The 16,561-nt window shown below is 42.0% G+C and overlaps 1 protein-coding gene across 1 annotated transcript in view; it reads left to right on the top strand.

Annotated features, from left to right (window-relative positions):
* The window catches only part of DLGAP4 (DLG associated protein 4), a 399,144-nt gene that overhangs the window by 284,623 nt on the left and 97,960 nt on the right, over window positions 1–16,561 (top strand). The gene's annotated exons all lie outside the window — the stretch shown is intronic.

The following is a 16,561-nucleotide window of genomic DNA, read 5'->3' as shown; positions in this document are numbered from 1 at the left end:
GGGCGTGGCCAGCACGTGACGAATGCAAGTTGTGGGCCGAGAGTTTGACACCCCTGTTCTATTTCAGTTTCAATATTCTAAGTGCATTTCCATTAGCTAGAAAAAAGTTGGGATTTCTGCTAGTCCTTTCCTTTCACAAAGAACCTACAAATGGGAGAACAAGCATAGCAACAACCTCTTCAGAGGATGCCAGCTCTCTCTGTTGGCTGAGAAGCAGCAAGGGCTCCTCCTCTTTGCCTTTCAAGCATTTAGCAAGGGATGCGAGCAATTAATGGGGAAAAGCCTGAGAGCTTTATTGCATCCAGAGGCCTCAAATGCCATTAGTCTGCCAAATAAGAATAAAATAATCCATGCAAGTATCACAGGGAATGAGCACTGTGTTTTCTCTCCGAGGCTAGACTGAAGTAGACGTATAGTTTGATTACCAAGTCACCATTTCTTGTCATCCTCTGGGGACAAGGAAGTACTGACAAGGCCAACAAAAGCTGTGAGCTTATGCAGCCAATGAGATCTCTCTGCCAACACTTGTTTTATTTATGAACTCTCTAAGTCTGAGATTAAACAGAAGTGAGATGTTATCCACATACTGTTTTATCTCATCTGGAGCCTCTGTCTTTATAGGTACTGTTGGAAGAAAGAAAGAGGGCCTGCTAGCAAAATCAGCAGAGATGGGGTTGGTAACCAAGGTGGCACAGTGGTTAAAAGCAGCACTGCAGGCTACTGCTAGATCAGCAGGTCAGCGGTTCAAATCTCACCGGCTCAGGGTTGACTCAGCCTTCCATCCTTCCGAGGTGGGTAAAATGAGGACCCAGATTGTTGTTGGGGGCAATATGCTGACTCTCTGTAAACCGCTTAGAGAGGCCTGTAAGGCCTATGAAGCGGTATATAAGTCTACTGCTATTGCTATTGCTATTGCTTGCCCCGCTGTGCTTTCTTGACAACTTGGAAAATGAGTGGGTGGGGTGAATCCCCCCCTTCCAATAGCTGTTTCTTCCAAGATAGTTGAGTTACAAAAGAAGAAAGCAAGAAATTGTTATATTTAACAGGTAGCAGAATAAGATCAATCGAAGACTGCATACATCAGGAAGACTTTCTCAGCCTTATTCAAATATATACAATTCATATCTAGCATAAAAGTTGTTGACAATAGTACAGTGATGGATGCATGCACGTGTGGCACTGAGTGCCAAAAAGGGAGCACTTTGCACCCACACACACTCATCTGGGCTGGAAGAGGAGTTGCCCAGGGGGCATGCACGCACCAGAAAATGAACTTCTGGTTTCTGGCATGCGCATGCGTGGAGGCCAGGAAGCCTTTCGGTTACTGCCACACACTGATCAGATGGCTGGCACGCGTGCTCACTCTGGAAAACAAAAGGCCAGTTCTTCCGGTTTCCTGCACTGCTGCACATACAAAGGCCAGCTAATATGACATGTGCATGCATGCCAAAAACCCAGAAGAAGAACGGGCAATGCTGCACATGCCAGGTGACATGCCTCCATGTGCCACTTCAGGCACATATGCCATAGGTTTGCCATTATGGCAATAGTAGATCTGGTGGGTATCGGGCTGCAGTAGAATCTTTCTTTCAACATTAAGATTAGTATGTCCCCAATTAAATTAAATCGGGCCAAATATGAAGTAACACATCCCACCCTCCTATGTGTTAGTGGGGCTATTTAGGGATACAGGCCTGTTAGTCTTCTAAGAACACCAATGGTCAGATTTACTGAGTTTTCCTATCATTTGAACTAAAAGGGGAAACTGACAGAAACAGTTGATTTCATCCAGCTCCCCAATGAGTTCCCTAAAATGGATGCAAAGAGAATGCAAGGAAAGAGCCATCTGGAAGTTTTCCATGGAGTAGGCAAATCAATAGAAAACACAACTCTGCACAGCCTCTTATCAGCAGAAAATGTTTAATTCACACATTTGAGGCAGAATCAGCAATACATCTTTTTATCAGTTTAAATCTTTTTTTTCCTTACAGTCCACCATTTTTTTAAAAAAAATGCTAAAGATGTGTTTAATAATAGTCCTGTAGTCTTCCAGAAATCTTATATAAAAGTATATATGAGGAAACTGAATTGTATCTGAATCAGAGGTAGTATTCAGCAGGTTCTGACCAGTTCTGGAGAACCAGTAGCAGACATTTTGAGTAGTTCGGAGAACCAGTAAATACCACCTCTGACTGGCCCTGCCCCCAACTATTTTCTACCTCCCAAGTCCCAGCTGATCGGGAGAGAATGAAGAATTTACAGTATCTTTATCCTGCCACACCCACCAAGCCACACCCACAGAACCATTAGTAAAAAAAATTGATTCCCACCACTGATCTAAATGGCACTTTTGGTCAGACTGTAATGTAGGCAGGTACCCCTATGAAAACTAGGTGTCTTCTGCAGTCCATGCCAAATAACTATGACTGGTAATGCTTAGTTCTCTGAGGGGATCTTTGCATACCACAGTATACAGAATATGCTTTAATTTGCACTCTCATATTGATAAGGAAATTACAGGTAACAAGAGTTTACGTAAACATTAAAAATCAACAATTATTTCATAATACAGCAGATGCTTTTGAAAATCAAAAATCAATATTTTTTTTGTTTCTATATTTTTAATTTTATTGCACTTTTATCTGCTATTTCTATATTGACTTTTTACTGTTCTCTTTTTTCTGTTTTCCTTTCTATATATATATTTTTAAAATGTGAACTTTTTTGGCTGAACTCATTTAAGCAGAAGTTGTCTGGCCAAAATTTAGGAATTTTTTTTTAGATTTAATGCTGTATCAAAATCTTCCCTCCAATTTCCCAAAAGTTTGTACCTCGGTCTTATTGTTGTGATGTTTTAGAATGTCTTGGTTGGTATTTGTGACCTTACTTAAAGTTGCAAAGAGATAAGAGATTGTTACTGTTTGTCATCTGTTATATATCTCTCCATCACTCTTCAGTCTCCCTAATGGCTGCTGTTTCCTCATTTAATAAAGCAGTACAGAAGTTCCCTCCAGAAATTTTCCCTTGTAAATTGATTGACTCAAGGAAAACTAAAGAGGCTTCAAGAGATAATTGTACAATTAAAGATAAGACCCTCCAACCTGTCCCTTGACCACTCTGCAAGTAAAGCAAGTGTAAGACAAATCCTATTATCAGTCCAGTTCATCAAATTCCCATTTCTTTTCATTAGATTGAAAGAGATTGCTTTTTTAAAATGTCTAAAAAAAACACCAAGCTTCAGGAGTTGGTAAAATGTATTTCAGAATTCAGCAATAATTTGTTACAAGCAAATAGCTCATCGGGGGCAATGAAGTAGAACTTGTGGGAAGAAGCTAGAGAATCATATGGCTGGAAGGGACCATGGAGGTCTTGTAGAAGCTGCCTTAGCTAAAGACCAGCTGAGGACTATTCACCCAAAGGTGAAATTCAGCAGGTTCTGGAAAACCAGTAGTGGATATTTTAAGCAGTTCGGAGAACTGGCAAATACTACCTCCAGCTGACCCCAGAGTGGGGTGGGAATGGAGATTTTGCAGTGTCCTTCACCTGGAGTGGGATGGGAATGGAGATTTTGCAGTATCCTTCACTTGCCACACCCACCAAGCCACACCCACAGAACCAGTAGCAAAAATAAATGAATTTCACCCCTAAGTGGTGTTCAGCATTGCTGGTGCTTACTTGAAATAATTATCAAAACTCTCCTGTTATTAATGGGTATTCTGAGCAACTGGAATTGTCAAGAAGCCAAAAGTATTACTCAAGCATTGTGACTGAGTTGACAGTGCTCTTAGCTACTCAGCCTTGCCTTTAGCAAAAACTGGTTTTCTTTCAATAGCAATAGCAGTAGACTTATATACCGCTTCATAGGCCTTTCAGGCCTCTCTAAGCGGTTTACAGAGAGTCAGCATATTGCCCCCAACAATCTGGGTCCTCATTTTACCCACCTCGGAAGGATGGAAGGCTGAGTCAACCCTGAGCCGGTGAGATTTGAACCGCTGACCTGCTGATCTAGCAGTAGCCTGCAGTGCTGCATTTAACCACTGCGCCACCTTGGCTCTTTCATCCTGATGCTGAGCCCTTTTGAAAAATAGTTGCATATTGTGCTCTGACATACCTGGAGATTAGCAATGCTTAAGGGAAAACATCAAAACTAGTGGCTCTTTTGCATTTGCATGATGCCCCTAACTATGGCACACATATGCTCTGGCAAGATTTTTTTTTTTTCTTCTATGGCCGTATGCCTTTGTTTTTATCTCATTCTCAGCTCACAAGTAAGACAGCCTTACATTATCTTTCCCTGTATCATGGTTAAAGTAGAATTTCTCTCCTTATGGCAGCACTAAGAGCAGCTCAAGGTACATAAAATCTGATAGGTTCTGTCAGCAGTTCCCTTAAGAGGGAATTCAGGTGAAACAGAGGTAGGAGAGCCATCAGCAAATGGAATAGCACATTTCATGCAAGTATAATTTTCTGAGAACTCAATGATGTGTGATTTTAGTGATTTAGTGATTTTATTGAAATTTGTAGGCCGCCCTTTTCCCTGAGGGGACTCAGGGCGGCTCACATAAAATCAGGGAAGGGGAAATGCAAACAGTAACATAGACACATATAATAAAAACAATAGGCAACATGCATTCATCATTCGGGAGGGGCAACTATCTTTATCCCCAGGCCTGACGGGCTAGCCAGTTCTTCAAGGCTGTGCGGAAGGCCTGGACGGTGGTGAGGGTACGAATCTCCACAGGGAGTTCATTCCAAAGGGTCGGGGCTACTACTGAGAAGGCCCTCCTCCTTGTGGTTGCCAGCCGACACTGGCTGGCCGATGGAATACGGAGGAGGCCCAATCTGTGTGATCTAATTGGTCTCAGGGAGGTAATTGGCAGAAGGCGGTCTCTCAAGTATCCAGATCCACTACCATGCAGGGCTTTATGGGTGACTAATAGCACCTTGAAGCGCATCCGGAAATCGACAGGTAGCCAGCGCAGCTCGCGGAGGATAGGTGTAATGTGGGTGAACCGCGGTGCACCCACAATCGCTCGAGCGGCCGCGTTCTGTACCAGCTGAAGACGCCGGATGCTCTTCAAGGGCAGCCCCATGTAGAGCACATTGCAGTATTCCAGCCTAGAGGTCACAAGGGCCCGAGTGACTGTTGTGAGTGCCTCCCGATTCAGGTAGGGTCGCAACTGGCGCACCAGGCGAACCTGGGCGAATGCCCACCTAGCCACAGCCGTCAAGTGATGGTCAAACGATAGCTGTGGATCTAGGAGGACTCCCAAGTTGCGAACCCTCTCTGAGGGGTATAGAATTTGACCCCCCAGCCTGAGAGATGGAATATTGGTGGAATCTTTGGGAGGGAAACACAACAGCCACTCGGTCTTTTCTGGGTTGAGCACAAGCTTGTTAGCCCTCATCCAGTCCATAACAGCCTCCAGGCCTCGGTTCATCATGTCTGCCGCTTCATTGAGTTGGCACGGGGCGGACAGATACAATTGAGTATCGTCCGCATATTGATGGTATCTGATCCCGTGCCTGCGGATGATCTCTCCCAGCGGTTTCATGTAGATGTTGAATAGTAGGGGGGATAAGACCGAGCCCTGAGGCACCCCATATGTTAGGGGCCTAGGGGACGATCTCTGCCCCCCCACTAACACCAACTGCGACCTGTCCGAGAGGTAGGAAGAGAACCACCGCAGCACGGTGCCTCCCACTCCCACCTCCCACAGTCGTCGCAGAAGGATACCATGGTCGATGGTATCGAAAGCCGCTGAGAGGTCAAGGAGAACCAGGATGGAGGAGAATCCTCCATCTCTGGCTCTCCAGAGATCATCGGTCAATGCGACCAAAGCGGTTTCTGTGCTGTAACCGGGTCTGAAGCCTGACTGGAAGGGGTCAAGATAGTTTGCTTCCTCCAAGGACCGTTGGAGCTGAAAGGCCACCACCTTCTCAACAACCTTCCCGAGGAAGGGAAGGTTGGAGACTGGGCGATAGTTATTAAGAACAGCTGGATCCAAGGATGGCTTCTTTAGGAGGGGTCTCACCACCGCCGCTTTCAGTGCGGCGGGGAAGTTCCCCTCCCGAAGAGAGGCGGTCACAACCGCCTGGATCCAGCCTCGTGTCACCTCACTACTGTTAGTGACCAGCCATGAGGGACACGGATCCAGTACGCAGGTGGAGGCACTTACAGCCCTCATGGCCTTGTCCACATCCCCGGGGGTAACGTCCTGAAACTCAACCCAGAGCTGTTCCACCTGATCCTCTTGTGCCTCGGCTGGAACTGCGGGGATGGAGTCCAAGTCCGACCGAAACCGAGCAATTTTGTCCGCTAAGAATTGGGCATAATCCTCAGCTCTGCCCTGCAAGGGTTCCCCCGCTTCCCTTTTATTTAATAGGGAGCGGGTTATCTTAAACAGGGCGGCTGGGCGGGACTCAGCGGACGCAACCAAGGTGGCTATATGAGATCTTTTCGCTGCCCTAAGTGCCCTGGTGTATTCCTTGGTGCAGGTGGTTACCATTGCTCGGTTCGATTCGGACTTATCGGACCTCCATCGGTGCTCTAGGCATCTCCTCCGGCGCTTCATCTCCCGGAGTTCCTCGGTGAACCAAGGGGGTCTCCGGGATCCGCTGACCCGGAGGGGCCGTAGTGGCGCAATCCGGTCGAGAGACTCCGATGCCGCCGAGTGCCAGGCAGCAGCCAGAGTCTCCGCCGAACTGTGGGCGAGGGTATCAGGAATAACCCCAAGCTCCGTCTGGAACCTCATAGGGTCCATCAGTCGCCTGGGGCGGAACCACCTGGTCGGTTCCTCCTCCCTACGGTGGGGGTTTGGCCTCCGGAAGTCAAGCCTCAGTAGGCAGTGGTCTGACCACGACAGGGGTATGGTCTCACTACCCCTCAGACCAAGATCACACATCCACTGCTCCGAGAGAAATACGAGGTCGAGCATGTGACCCGCTGAGTGGGTTGGGCCCCGAATTACCTGGGTCAAGCCCATGGCTGTCATGGAAGCCATGAACTCCTGCGCCCCATCAGAGTGTTCACCGAGCGATGGCAAATTGAAGTCCCCCAGAACCATAAGCCTGGGGAACTCAATTGCCAGCTCGGCTACTGACTCGAGGAGCGAGGGGAGGGCTGCTGCAACGTAGTTGGGAGGCAGGTACGTTAGCAGCAGACCCACTTGACCCTTGAGGTCCAACTTCACCAGCAGAGTCTCACACCCGACAAGCTCCGGAGCAGGGACCCTACGAGGTACTAAAGACTCCCGGATAACAACAGCCACACCGCCACCCCTTCCCTGGGCTCTCGGCTGATGAAGCACCTGAAATCCTTCTGGGCACATCTCTACAAGGGGGACTCCTCCTTCTGTGCCCAGCCAGGTTTCAGTAATACATGCCAGGTCTGCCCTCTCGTCTAAAATTAAGTCCCGGACGAGAGGAGCCTTGTGAACAACAGACCTGGCATTTAGCGACAACAGCCTGAGACCAGGGTCCTGACTACCCACGCCATCTGGCCTCGGAGTGGGACTCATAGGGCCGGAAGGAGGGATCTCTGTGATGTAGCGAACCCTCCTTCCCCGGTAATGGCCAGCCCTAAAGTCCCCGCCATATCTGCCCCTCCCTGTTATGACCGTAATGCCCCGACCCACTCCCGTGGGCGTGGTTCCCTCAGCCACCCCTATGGCTCCCGCATGTGAAGACCACTGAAGACTCAAGTTTTCCGTGTGAAGACCACTGAAACTCAAGTTTTTGTGGTATGTGTGAATGAAATCCAAGCTATCCAGATTTAGGACCTTTCTTCACTGCTTTTTTTCCTCTTCGGTGATTATGAAGTCTGAAGTTATTATGTTATGCAATCCAGTCTATTATTTGTTTGTTTGTTTGTTTGTTTGTATGTATGTATGTATGTATGTATGTGTGTGTATGTGTGTGTGTGTGTGTATGTGTGTATATATGTGTGTGTGTGTGTGTGTGTGTGTGTGTGTGTGTGTGTATGTATATGACACTAATGTATATGACACTAAAGTATATGACACTAATGTATATTAGTGTCACAACCCCTGGTATGCCCCAATTATGGGAGGAAGCTAACTGCTTCCATTCTCTGTCCATCGGCTCGTCTCAAGAAACCATCCAGACAGAAAGCCCAATATTTTACTGTTGCCTTTGTTACATTTGTGTTGTATTTGTGCTGATAAATAAATAAAGGGAGACTAGTATAGATCTATTTCAAGCTATTTAGTTCTCATCAGCTAGCCATACCCTTACTGGGATTTGAACCTGTGCTGTATTACATCTTAGGCAGATGTCTTAACCATTAAGCCACAGGTCCTCCTCCTTATCAGCTGAAGCCAGGGAGGTAGGTATATATTTAGTATATACACTAAATATATATATATTTAGTGTATATACTAAATATTTAGTATACACTAAATATATACCTATCTCCCTGGCTTCAGTATGAATGAATGAATGAATGAATGAATGAATGAATGAATGAATGAATGAATGAATGAATGAATGAATGAATATATATATATATATATATATATATATATATATATATATATATATATATATATATATATATATATATATATCATACATACACATATATATATATATATATATGTGTGTGTGTGTGTGTGTGTGTGTTTTTATTTGTGCTGATAAATAAATAAAGGGAGACTAGTAATTGGGGCTTACCAGGGGTTGTAAAAATATATATATATATATATATATATATATATATATATATATATATATATATATATATATATATATATATATATATATATATATATATATATATATATATATATATATATATATATATATATATATATATATATATATTCATACACACACACACACAAGGTATATGCAGGTCTTGGTGTATTCGGGTCTTTTCCGATGTAAGATTGAGAGTATCTTGGCGACCTGTACCCATGAAAATCTATGAAAACAAACACACACACACACACACATACACACACACAAACACACACACACAAGATTACCTTAAAAGCAATGAGCAATGAGGAAAACCCCTGAAACTGAATGGCTTCCACTGCTCAATAAATAAACACTCTCTACTATTCGTCTAGGAATCCTTCTGTTCTCTCAGAACTATTGATTTTTGAAAGGCCTAGAAAGAAAAACACCAATTACATCTATTTAAAATCTGAAGTGTAAACATTAGCATTGGCCAGGTCTGTATGGTTACCATAAAAATGTGCTTCTTCTCATGTTTGACAAAAAAAATTAAAGGACAGTCAATCTGCTTCAACTGATTGCTCCACTTCATAGCACAACTTTACTTTGAAGAAGCTTTTAACCAAAGCTTTGATGGAGCAAAATGGCATTTTGAAGAGCTGCAGGCCATGAGTAAATATCCTGTCTGCATAGAGGCTCCTCATATCTATCTCGGGTTTAAGGCTTTAATTTAGGTCTGGTATCCTACACACATGTTGGACTTGATTGCAACTTTATAATGGCAACTGTAATGTAGTCAGAGGCAACTGACTACAGGAAGTGCAATCCAATGAATACAAATAATACTAGGGTGAGGAAAGATGCTCTAATCATATACTTGCTTGGAATGGTTTTGTGAGGGTACTGTTTGTATATATGCTTTTGATGAATTATTCTCAAAGTATATAAGTGTAGAGGTATTTATTGCTTAGACAAGAGAGAGGGGGAGGGAGGGAGAGAGAGAGAGAGAGAGAAAAGGAGGACGAGGGAGGGAAGGGAGAGAGAGGGGGGGAGAGATCCTTCTTTTTCTTTCTTTCCAGGTCTATAGATGCATAACTGTATATAGATAAGTAAGTATTTAAGCCTTTAGAATCAGGGCGGGTTGCATAATACAGACAGTTGCTTGTCCTTAAACTCCCTCTTTTAATTAAATCTCTCTTGTGTGAGTGCCATTACAATGCAAGATGGATTTTCCACTCATTTGCCTTTCCCTTTCTTTAGAATATCCAAGAATACTTTTGATACATTTATGGCACAGGAGATTCCATCTGTGTAAAAGGCAGACCTCTTTCTGCCCTAAAAACTCTCCTCTCCAACTTCCTTAGTATCCTCAGGTGGAACTAATAGGTAAATAATACAGTAAATGCAAGGGAAGCATAACCTTCAGATACACCTAATAAAGCTAAATCTTCACAGAGATGATTAGTCATCTGGGCACATATTAAAAGCAAACAAACAAAGCTGTTAAGACAATAAGAAAGTAGTCCGTTGAAAGTGTGCTTGGCTCTTGTGGTTCAAAACCTCTGCCAGTTGTCTTTCTCTTCTAACACAATCACAAAATTAATGCAGGTGCACATTTTGACACAGGTAAAAAAACAAGTGGATCTTCGATTACATTATAGTGGCCACCACTTTATTTGGCATATCCTGCAGATGGTATAGGGTGGAACAGGATCTCTACAAAAAAGTTAGTTCATATAAAACTGAATGGCTTAAATTTAAATAAATGGAAATGCTTCTTTTCTCATATACTTGAATAATAGTTCTATGCGCTGCAGGGTGAGGATTAGGAGTGTTGCATTCCAATACATCTAGGTTGGAAAAAGGCCTTTATAAATAATGGTCATGTGTAGAAGGGGAAAATGGAATGATTTTTCCAGAAAACATAAATTATTGACACTGTGTGCATCCACTCTGGATGAAAACCAAAATATAGTTGCAAAAAACAAGGAGAGAAGCAACCTTAAATTCTAAAGTGCAACATGTTTCAATATTGTTTCAATCTCTGTCCTGGGTGCTGAAGAATTTCCTAACTTTCATGGGATGAATGTTCTTTCTCATCTATGGCAAGGTTGGTTGTTTAGATTTCCCTTGCACATATGCGCTAGTCATTCCTGACTCTAGGGATCAGTGCTCATCTGCGTTTCAAATCCAAAGAGCCAGTGCTGTCCGAAGACATCTCCCTGGTCATGTGCCCAGCATAACTAAACCCCAAAGGTGCATGGAACATTGTTACCTTCCCATCAAAAGTGGTTCCTATTTTTCTACTTGCATTTTACATGCTTTCAAACTACTAGGTTGGCAGAAGCTGGGACAAGTAATGGAAGCTCACTCCATTACGCGGCACTAGGGATTTGAACCACCGAACTGCCAACCTTTCTGATCGACAAGCTCAGCGTCTTAGCCAGACTAGCAAATAAACTAGTACTTGAGTTCAAGATTTTTTGAAAGTTGTGGAATGTGGAATGCCTGCGAACACTAATCTCCCTGCAAGCGTGTTCCATTATTTCCACCATCCACCAAGGTCCTTGCCAACTTCATTTTCAAGTTTTGATTTTTCCTGTTCCCACTCCCTTCTTCATTCATGGAACAAAGCTAACTACCAGCCTCCATTATATATACATCAAATATATGGGCACCAAAGGCATTCTTGGAAAATGAAATTTTTTGGAAAGCTGGCCATCTTCCAGAGAATTAAATAAGGAAAAACTGTGTTTTCAAGTGTTAGACTGAATGGCCAGTTTGTTTGCCCACAAAAACCCTTCAAAGTTTCAAATGGTCCACCTTAAAAAGACTGGAACTTCTGCAGTAAGCTATCTATAACAACATGTATTGTTTAGAAATGCAGAATCTTGTTTGGCAGAAATTAATTTCATGGTCAGTGCTCTACAAACTTGGTCCCAAGAAAGGAGATTCATTTCACCATCAGTTTCAAACAAGAATGGTTGCTAAAATAGTACCCTTGGGATGTACCTGCTGGCCTCTCTTTTCCAGCTACACTAAAGTCTTCAATGAGCTGAATCATTTGCTAATTTACATCTCCATAAAATTGATCTAATTTCCATTAGATTTTTTTTCATACATTCAAGTTGGCCTCATGCCTTTTTCATCTATGTTGTACTTTTTTCAAACACACAGAAATAATATAGTATTTTCAAGTTTGATGTATTTTTCCTAGGAACCATGGTCTGGACAGAATACCAGACCATCACAGTTGGCAAGGTAGAGGAAGAGGCTATATTTGAAAGAGAGATTTCTTAATTTCCAGCCATTTTATGCACACCACTCAAGCAGATTAAAGCTGTGGGGTAGAAAAGCCCTAAAATGGGAAGACGTATTATAGAAAGCATATTAAGGACACTCATGTCACAATGCAAAGGACAGTTAAGACACTGGGTTTGTCGGCCTAGGTTTGAGACCCAAGCACCACATGTCAGCATGAGCTCCTATCATAGCTCCAGCTCCTGCCACCCTAGCATCTCAAAAGCATGCAAATGTGAATAGATAAATAGATACCATTTTGGTGGGAAGGTAATAGTGCTCTGTAGCATTATCCTGGCCACATGACTGTGGCAATGTCTTTGGACATCATTGGCTCAATGGCCTTGAAATGAAGATGAGCACTGCCCACTATAATTGACATAGCGGGATAAAATCCTCACAGGGACTCAAAGTCACAATGTTGCAGAAGGTACAAGGACTAAATTTTTTGCTAAGTGGAAGTGTCCAATGTTTTAGATAGCCTTAAATGAAAGGGGGAAACTGCTTGGCACTCGTGTCATAATTGTTGAAATATTTGCTTGGAAATAGATGAGTGGGTAAAACACTTGGGTAAGAGTTCATAGGATTGCAGCCAGAAGGAATGTTTCCCATCTGTGTTTATTTTGTTGGTATCTCAATCTAACCAGAACTACCACATACTCCTCTCTTCAACATTTATTTCTCCCGTATCATATTTTAGATATGTTCTTTGGAATAGGGCTGTGGTTCTCTTGTGCTCTATAGTTTGAAAGAGCACACTGCACACTGAGTTGCTATTTTAAGAAATACATTCATATATTTACAGCAGGAAGCTTCTCTCGCTCATTTTACTCTTTTAAAGAGAAATTCTTGCAAAATCTGAAATCAAAAATCCACAGCTAATTAATTACCATACTAGAACCAAACTATCCTAAAAGATTGCCAATTTTCAAATACTTTTTAGGGTCAATTAGAAAAAACAAGTGATGAAGATGCAGGAAATATATATATTTATATATTATATTATTATGCTCTGAATGTATAATTAAAGCTAAAGCTTTATTTGTATTGGATTTTACCTAGATTCCATGGTTGTTTCCCTTTGACTCTTGTCTGAAAACACAAAAGCCACAAGATTCTGGTCCGTCTTCCAACAGTAGTAACATACTCAGATGCCTTAACCTAACTGAGAGCACAAATAAAGGCCAGGTTTTATTGACTATAAAAACAATTTTAATTGGTGTGCTAAATATAAAGTTGATTGAGCTGAACTATGACATATTGACAGCAACTGGAGAGAATTGGCCCCTTACAATGTGCCACCTTTGTTCAGATTATATAAAAACTTCTATGCTCCATGCATAGTTAGGTTGTACCTCCATTTATGGACAAAGGAAAGATATACATTTTAAAAAGTAGTTTAAGATTCACTCACTTTATTTATTTATTTATTTATTTATTTATTTATTTATTTATTTATTTATTTATTTATTTATTTATTTATTTAAAACATTTATACGTTTCACCCAATTCTGGGTAGTTCCCAATCAAAAATTGAAAGACATTAAAATGTTTAAAAACTATAAAATACAACCAGTTAATATTTATTTATTTGAAACAAGCAAAATTTCAAAGGACTTGTGTGTGTGTGTCTGTGTGTGTGTGTCTGTGTCTGTGTGTGTGTCTGTGTGTGTGTCACTGTTCAGGCAATTTTCTTGACAAAAATATAAAAATGATTAGCCAGTGCTTCCTTTCAGGATCTTTTCATGTTCTTGTCTACCTCCCAGTCCAAGGATTTGCTGCTGGTCTTCCAACCAAAGCCCAAACTTTGACCACGCTTAGCTTGTTTTAAGGTCAGATAATATTTCTTATGAAGTTTCTTCACCAGGTGCCCAGAGTTTTTAAGAGTTAGGCAGCATGCAAGCTTAATTAATAAATTATAAAGTATTATGATGACTTCCAGGGGCAGTGTGTTAAACTGACTGTGAAACTGCAGCAAAGACCAAGGAATCAGCAGGAAGACTGATTCCTTGAAGCCTCACTGGATAAGGAGATATCAGGAGATTACCCACATGCATTCTGGATGGCTGCTCCTTATGAGAAGACCACAGAAAAGCAGTTTTGCATAGGTTTCAGTGGGAAATGATAGGTCCAATAATTAACCAGCAAAGAAAGTCTATGTTTTGGCCTCTCAAGTAATCAAATCAACAAGTGGGAAGCAAAATAGAATCCTCTGCTTCTTTCCAAGAGTTTCAGGGCTCAGTTAGTTCCTGTGTATGCTCTAGTGGCTTTGCTTCTCCCCTATTAGAAATGCAGAGTGTTGTTTTTGGAAGCTGAATTGCTTCTCTAGGCAAGCAGCTTTTCTGCAGCTGAAATTAAGAGTTCACAGAGAAGCCAATACCATGTACAGGAAAGGTCAAAACTAATGATCCCAGCAGAGATCCTGGATAAGGATTAGGGACATTTGTCACCGAGAACTTTTATTATTGTTTGTTTTTCTATACAAAGCAGGATACAAGACAGAATCCATGCATCCCCATATCCATTTCTTCCCCTGCTGCTTTCCCATTTCTGGTAGATGTGGTCAACACTTCTATAGGGCACAAGGAAGGTAAATTTAGTGTTCAGCGTGGATTCTCTTCTACCCACTGGGACTGACACTATGACCACCTTCTTGTCCAAAGGTTATTTCCATTCCTGATTAATATGATAGTAGAGGGTTAGGAGGGAGCAATCTCAAATCCCAAACACTAATAAGTTGATTCAGACAGATTGGGTGGATTGTCATGTTAGCAATGCATGCTGAAAGCTGTTGCCCGAACATCTCTGGTGGAAATCTAGTTGGAGAAGGTTGGTTTAAATATCCTTTTTAAAAATCTCATCATCAAAGGCAGGGAGTAACAACTTTTCTGCCATCCCAAAACAATGGTTGAACCACTATATTTCAGTACCATGCCATTTGGAAGCAGAAACATACCAACATGATTAGAAATACAAAATGGATTTGATGTATTTTTTTTTAAAAAGGGCCCTCCAAAAGACGCTCCAATTTAGAAAGAAATGCAGATATTCCCATGCATTCTACGTTGTTCCTTGACTCTTGTTCTTCCCACAAATGTTAATTGTAGGCAGTGGCCCATGGAATCTCATAGGTCCAGAATGAGCTTGCTGATTCCTATCCTGCCAGCATTCACAGAGCTGGGCCACTTGCTAGGACAGGATGACAGGATGATTGGATCTGCTGAGAGGCTCCAGCCCTCCTCAAGCTTGAGGTACAGCTGCCTATAGCACTTAGGGAAAGCAATCAACTAGCTACCACCATGGTGCCTTTCAATTGTTTTGCTAGTATGACTGTCATGCATGCTGCTGTGTGGGAGGGGTGGACATACTGGGCAGTTTTCTGCAAGTTGGGATTAAAACTGTTTATACTTTTATAAACGTTAATACTTTGCGAAGACTTTGCAACACTTTGTGGAAGTATTAGCAACATGGAGTAAATATGTGCTGTTGAATTTCAATAGCTATCAGATTTCATAGCTAATGGAAATAATAGCTATTTTAAGCTTAGGAACACCAAACCTTTATTACATTGTGGAAGTTTTAGGAACTTGAGAAGAATGGAATCTTTTAAAAAGCTGCCTCCTAAATACATTAGCTCTAACTGTTCTCTCATAGCCACCTTTCATCTGGTCAACAGGCAGTTCCATTAATCTGCTAAGCAAGGGTGGCATCTGTATATCTATTATTTCAAAAATGGTGATGTGGTTATACCATTGCCTCAGTAGCCAGATCATATTAAAAATGCTTCCCTTTCGTGATTTGTCACTTATAATGGTAGTTCCAAATTATACTGTAGCTTTATAGGCTAAGACAGTTTTGAGGGAGGTTCATTAGTTGGTTTCTTTTTCTCCTAGGAACCATATTGTGTCTGGGGTCAAAGAGCAAAATGAACAAGTTGTGAACTATTAAATTACGTAAATTTACATATATAACATCCTCTCTCTGCCTCACCCACTCCCAGTGGTGAAATTCATTTTTTTTTACTACCAGTTCTGTGGGCGTGGCTTGGTGGGTGTTGTGTGGCTTGGTGGGTGTGGCTTAGTGGGAGTGTCAGGGGAAGGATACTGCAAAATCTCCATTTCCACCCCACTCTGGGGCCAGAGGTGGCATTTGCAGGTTCTCCACACTACTCAAGATTTCCGCTATTGGTTCTCCAAACTACTCAAAATTTCCACTACTGGTTCTCCAAACTACTCAAAATTTCTGCTACCGGTTTTCCAGAACCTGCTGGATTTCACCCCTGCCCACTCCCCATAAACATATACACAAAGAATAACAGCAGTTTTTCCTTTCAAATAGAAAACCAAATCTTCAACATTTGAAGATGCAATACCTTGAGAAGTAGGAAAGAGGACCTTCTTAAGCCTTGTAATGTCATATCAGACATCCATCTGCCAGGTTTGATCTGTGAGCTATGGGCTCAGATGATTTTTTAATCACTGCTCTGAAAATAACATTTATTCTTAGCCTGTAAGTCTTTAGCTGAATACTATGGAATTTAAGAAGAGATGTTTCAGGC

This window comes from Thamnophis sirtalis, unplaced genomic scaffold, assembly GCF_051295495.1.
Source record: "Thamnophis sirtalis isolate CommonGarterSnake01/CBP01778 unplaced genomic scaffold, rThaSir2_p1.2 scaffold_7, whole genome shotgun sequence".
Classification (NCBI taxonomy): Eukaryota; Metazoa; Chordata; class Lepidosauria; order Squamata; family Natricidae; genus Thamnophis; species Thamnophis sirtalis.
This window is presented reverse-complemented; position numbering and strand designations above follow the sequence as displayed.